Below are 5,771 nucleotides of genomic sequence, written 5' to 3' on the forward strand. Positions count from 1 at the left end.
CCGTAAATAAACCTAACCGTAAATAATCCTGAATAGGTATGACTGGCGGAAAACCTAACTGTATTTTGATACAGTTGTCCACCATATCTCTCTCACCGGTTGGCTACGGTTTTGAATGGAAAGCTAGTTTTCCTTGGGAAAGTAGTTGCTTTTACAATTTGGTAGGTCGATTACTTGAAGCTTCCGTAACCAATGAATGAGATGTTTATGCATGCCCATGTGGTCACTGCCATCCTAACTTGCCTTCTCTAACCTCAGAATAAGACTCCTAAAAATTGGTAATTTTATTTTACAATTTAAGAGGTTTCACTCCTGTAACATACAACCTGATTCTCTAAGCAATCTCCTCTACAAAAACCAGAATATACAGTGCTTGAATAAAAAGCTGAATGGATGCATACTTTAAGCAGAATAGAGGCCAACAAAAATAGAACGTACAAGACAACTATAACCAATTACTACTGCTACTTATAGCGATTGAAAGACGAACAAAAAAACTGGTAGTATCCTTGCAATCACTCACAACTTCATTATCCCAGGCTGTTCAATATAATTAATTCTACTTTTAAGGCAACAACCAGAACATACCAAGATAATAAGCCTAGAAACTACTATTTTTACAAAGCAGCAAGATGTGATATCTTTTTATTGAGATACTACATAGAGCATCCGTCCCACTTTTAAACATGTTTGTACCTCAAAGCAAGATACCCTTCTCTTTGTAGCATTTAACAGAGTCAGCGAGGCTTTTCTCGAGCGGTATGTATGTCCATCCCAACTTCTGCAATTTTTCAGAACATAGCTTGTGCTTATCTTCCCCTTTAGTAATTCTGTTAAGAACATGTAGATGAAAAAAAATTATAATTAGAAAAATAAAAACACCAGCAGTAAAATCATAGACAGCAAAAGATTATTTCTCAACTCAAATGAAAGGCACGTAGACTTTATGAATTGACTTACTTCTTGGGATTATGAGACATTGGATACATGGTCTTGAGCTTGTCAACCAAATCCTGTGTTGTGGCATTATGGGCAGAACAGATATATCTTCCTTTCGCTTCAGGCTTTCTCATATGCCATCAGTATTGCCGCAACCACGTCCTAAGGTCATTGTTAACCATTTCCTCGGCTTCATCTGATTTAATCATGTCAGAAGCTTAACTTAGAAACAGACAGTATTTTAATTTGCAACTTAAAAAGCCTTACAGATGAGTGAAAGGGTCTGTCAACCAAAATTTACCCCACATCATTAGAGCAGATAGTTAACTGAAATGTGAACTTTTTTTGTTTGTAGTGTAAAATGTGAAAGGGAACCCTATAGTGTTCTCATTTTTCAGAATGTGAAACTCTAAATGGAGAAATATAAAATACACCGAAGGTACCTTTTATAATCTTGACAAGAGTGAAGGTATTTGCATTCATCGTAGACTGCAGCATTGGCCCAATAATAAGTGAAGTATTGTTACCACATCGAGCCCGGTCTTCTTTGCATACTCCCAAGCCTCACTTTCTGCATCTGTTTTGGAGAGGGCGTACCAGTTCTACACCAATGACAAATCAAGGAGCTTTTGTTACAGACATACATGATGAAGTCAATCTCGAGGAACGTGAAGAGCGAGAGTAGTTTGAAATCATATACGATATAAAGCTCATTGCATATAGTGCAAGGGCGTCAAGCTAACAGAAATTGGTAAGAGCATACCTTAATTGTGTTCAAGTGTTCCTTATCAGACCAACAAGACTCATCAATGGGTTGATCAATTGGCCAATTAGGGTTCCAAATAGCAGCAGCACGAGATGACACAACCACAACCCTCTTCACTTTAGCCTCGGTACACGCCTTCAGTACATTAATCGTACCCTTGACAGCAGGCTCAATCAGTTCAACCTGCAACAACCCATGAAGAATGTAACATACCAAACCTCTCTACATAAAACATGTCAACCCATGATGAAAATTTTCCCATCAGTACCATTATAAGCCCTAGAAACTCTCACCTTAGGATCGGCCACAGGAGTTGTACATGGACTGGCAATATGAAAAACACCGCTGCATCCTGCAATTGCAGCACAGAGGCTGTCGTAGTCCAGCAAATCTGCCTTGAAAAGCTGTAGATTATCCACTGCATTCTCCAGATTGTTCAAATGAGCGTGCTTTTCATCACCTGAAAAGAATTTTACAAGAAATCAGATGATTTAACCTGTCTGATAATGGGAGGAGATCAAGCAATACATAATAGGTAGAGATAGTGTACTTGGATCTCTAACGGTTCCGTGAACAGTGTAGCCCTTAGAGAGGAGAAACTTGATAACCCAAGAAGCCAGATAACCTCCAGCGCCAGTTACACAAACCCTTTGTTTCTCCATCTCCTCTGTTGCTTTACCTTTTTGTCTCTGAGTCAATGATTTCAAGATGACAGGAACACCCTGGGGTACATGATCTTCTTCTACTGAAATGGGAGTGCTTGAGCATCTTTTAAGAACATCCAGCATGAGCTTGCTAGTTTCCTCGGCGTAGAGCTCAACTGCTGAACTTCCATCACAATTGGACATGGCCCTGTAACGCTCATTTGCTGAAACAAAAGCTGAATTTTCGATCTCGGCAGCGATCTTGATAGCCTGATCTCGGCCTAAGCGACCATATCTGTCAGGGAAAATAGATGGCGTTTCTGACAAATTGGTGATCATGCCTTATACAGCCTCCGACCTTGTAGTCTGGCTAGGTGGCCACAATTTGTATACAAACGGGTGTTGCTGAGAGAACTTGGTCATGATGCCTGCAAGGATATGAGCAATAACTTACAGTACTGACCAAAAACGAAACTGAACAATAAACTAATTGTAATAAATGATTTTATGCAGTCTGAAACATACAGAGAAAATTCAGCAATTTCAACAACTTGTGCTTTAAATAATGTGATACCAAATGGCAGGTAACCTAAAAGATGCAAAAAAGGCTTTTACAGTTTGCCAAATTACTATCTGCATCCAGAACGTCAGAAAGTAACTAAATGGAATAAAACCTGTTGTATCTAATCCATACATCCACATGTTTCCACCTAATCCATATTTTCCGTACAAACATATCTTAAAGTAAGAATCAACTATGACGAGTAATTTAAAAAACTAGGCAAACCACATAACAATGAAGTTAAACGAGAACTTAACTCTAAGATATTTTCACAGCAAACACTCCCATTTCATTTACGTTCAAAAGCACATCATCTATTTCCTCAAACATATAAATATAAATATTAATAGAAACCCTAAACCTTCAACTATCCAAATATAATTCTCTGTAAAAAAAAAAAAAAAGAGGGATCCATTATAACATACAGATTTCATACCTAAAAGTCATGGATCTAAGCTAAATAAGTGAGAATACAATAAAAACCCTAGAAGTAATAAAGGATAACGCCAACAAGATCCTAAAAAATGCGATAAGGAAAATGAAAAAAAAAAAGAGATTTAAGAGATGGATAAGTGAGTACCCTGTTCGCTGTCCATTCTTTGTTTTTGTTTTGTAATTTAGAAGAAATCTAACGAAACCTCTCCTCCTTTGAGAGAGAATTTGGAGGCGACAGAGGGAGAAAATGACAAACCAAAAACTTAGCCAAAAAGTGTATTTAGGTTTCGAGCTTCCACGTCTAGTGGTGTTATCGAGATTATGTAATATTAGAGCAACTGCAGTGGTGCGAGTATAACCAAAGACCACAAAGGGAAAAAAAGATCAAATTTTCGGTTTAGAATGGTGTGTGACGCTACGGTGGAAAGACTAAATTTGGTCAGACGTACATTATACGTTCGCCTGGTGTGGGGCGTAGACTATACCAACGCCTGATTGGGTAGATTCTAAAAAAAAAGAAAAAAAAATGAAAGAAGTGGGGCGGAGGTATAAAGCCCGCCCCACTAAAATGGTTTTGAAAACAAAGAATGGGGCGGGGGTATAATGCCCGCCCCATACAAAAATAAAAAAATTAAAAAAAATGGGGCGTAGACTTTACGTACGCCCCATGTGGAGCGTAGACTATACCAACGCCTGATGTGGGGCGTGGAATATACGTCCGCCTGATGTGGGACGTGCACTATATGTCCGCCTGGTGGTGGGGCGTGAAGTATACCAACGCTCGACTATATTTGGGTTTAGTCTTGGTCCCAGACCAAATATACTCTGGGTTTTAGTCGTTGATCAAAATTTGATCGATAGTACGTTCCACTACGTCTGTTCAAAAGACCAAATATTTGGGTTTACTCTCCCACTGTGGACGCTCTTAGTCGTCGATTTTTCGTCCTTGTGACGCTGATATACTGTAATGGATTGGACTTTTGAAAGGTGAATAATACCTGGACTCCTAAAAACAGGCCCGAGAGTTAAAATGGGTCTCAACACACGAGTGTCAGGGCTGTGCAGAAAAACCGTAACCGCGGATTTTATCTGTATCCGTCCGCAAAATTGCGGGTGAAAACCAATCCGCAAGAGCTATGGACCGGACACAGATGCATTTTCAAATCCGCAGGCGGTGCGGTTACGGTTGCGGTTGGGATTTGATAACCGCAGATTACCCGCACCGTAGGACAATTAGGGATTCAATCGATTTCTTCTTGGGCCTCTTATTAGCTAAGTATAATTAGTTGGGCCTATAGTAAATCTGGTCAGCCTTATCTACACTACACTCTACACGTAGCGAGAGGATAAACTCTTATTTTCTCTTCTTTCTTCTTCATTTTTCCTTCTTCTTCTTTTCTTTCTTCTCTTCTCTGCTTTCTTCTGTTCTTCGCTCGAGTAGTGATTTTGAGAGTAGATTCAAGAAAATTCAATTTGTGATGTTGTTTAGATGGAGGAAGAGTTGATGTATCATGGAATTACGAAGAAGAAGGTGCTGCCGGGAATCGTGATGAAGAATCAATGAAATTAGGGTTCCATGAGAAGAACTCTGAGATGATTTAGAAAATGAATCTTATGCTCTAGATAGATGATTAGAAGTGGGTTTAGTTGATTGTGGAACGGGTCAAGGTTATTACATGATATGGAGTCACGCGTGAAGAATCTGATTGTTAGGGTTTCATGCTCTTCCCTAATTTTAGAACTAGGGTTAAACCGATTGAAGATTTGATTTGGAGTTAGACAAGAAGAAACTGAAGGTCGGGTGTAGTGAATTGAGGAAGAATCTATGAAGAAGGTGATGCTTCTGAAACTGATTAAGAATAGAAGATTAATATCAGAGAATAATTGATGATGGTGTGTTGCTTCAAAGGCTGTTTCAAACTCAGGGGAGATGTGAATTAGATTTCAGCATCAGTGGGTGGTGGAACATCAACTCAGGGAAGATTATTGTTGGGTAAGTCTATTTGTTGCTTATTACACTGTTTGAGGCTGAATTGTTTAGCTTGTATGTGTTGAATAGATTCGGTTGGTTGAATGGTCTATATAAATAACAATTGAGATGGACATGGCGGATATGAGACACAACTGTGGTTGTTTGTGAAGATAACTTCTTTTTTTTGATGATTTTTGTGATTAAAAATCCGCGGTTAATCCGCAACCGGCCCGCACAATCCGCGGATCCGCGGATGTAAAATCCGCGAGTGATTGGGCCGGTCACGGTTTGATTTTCCAAATCCGTAACTTTGACGGTTTGGTTGCGGGTGACCCCTAATCCGCAACCGTCCGTCCGTTGCACACCCCTAACGAGTGTGGTCTTAAAAAGAAGGGAAAGTAAATCAGTCCAAAAGTAAAGTTAAATTATTATTTTTTTACTTTTTTTTTTTTG

The 5,771-nt window shown here is 39.2% G+C and overlaps 1 pseudogene; it reads right to left on the minus strand.

Moving 5' to 3' along the window:
- Positions 1-268: 268 nt before the first annotated feature.
- Positions 269-3,305, minus strand: LOC113271590 (annotated as a pseudogene).
- Between the last annotated feature and the right edge of the window lie 2,466 nt (positions 3,306-5,771).

This window comes from Papaver somniferum, chromosome 4 (assembly GCF_003573695.1).
Source record: "Papaver somniferum cultivar HN1 chromosome 4, ASM357369v1, whole genome shotgun sequence".
NCBI classification, from domain to species: Eukaryota; Viridiplantae; Streptophyta; class Magnoliopsida; order Ranunculales; family Papaveraceae; genus Papaver; species Papaver somniferum.